Genomic DNA, 526 nt, shown 5'->3' on the forward strand with positions numbered 1-526 from the left:
AGAAAAAAAAAAACCAAAATAAAACAATGCATTTATGAAAATGTTGCATCATGTGTGTTTGATACCATTTTTGTATTATTGATATGATTCTTGCAGTTTTTTTTAACTGAATAATTTATTACTGTCCATGTTACCTCAGTGTGTTTCAAAACCTAAAAATCAACATATAAAGTGATTATATATCTAATTATTTGACCCTGGATTATGTGAGCCAAATTAAACTCTTCTTTGGGGAGTTTTTTTTTTTTTTTTCATTTTTTCTGAAGTCATGTAATTGAAGTTGTGCACATGTTGAAATTTTGTCAGTATGTGAAGGGCCGTGTAATTTTTGAATTATTAAAAATAGACTTTTCAGACCAGCTGTGTACTGTGTGTTTTGGCAGGACTGTTGTGTTCTGGCTGTGTCAGACTGAGGAGCTGGACGAGGCACAAACAAACTGGCCTTTTTTTTTTTTTTTAATCTTGCCTCAGGGGTTGATGGGATTTCAATAAAAGAAATAAAAATTATTGCGACTTTACACATTTT

This window comes from Melanotaenia boesemani, chromosome 12, assembly GCF_017639745.1.
Source record: "Melanotaenia boesemani isolate fMelBoe1 chromosome 12, fMelBoe1.pri, whole genome shotgun sequence".
Lineage (NCBI taxonomy): Eukaryota > Metazoa > Chordata > Actinopteri > Atheriniformes > Melanotaeniidae > Melanotaenia > Melanotaenia boesemani.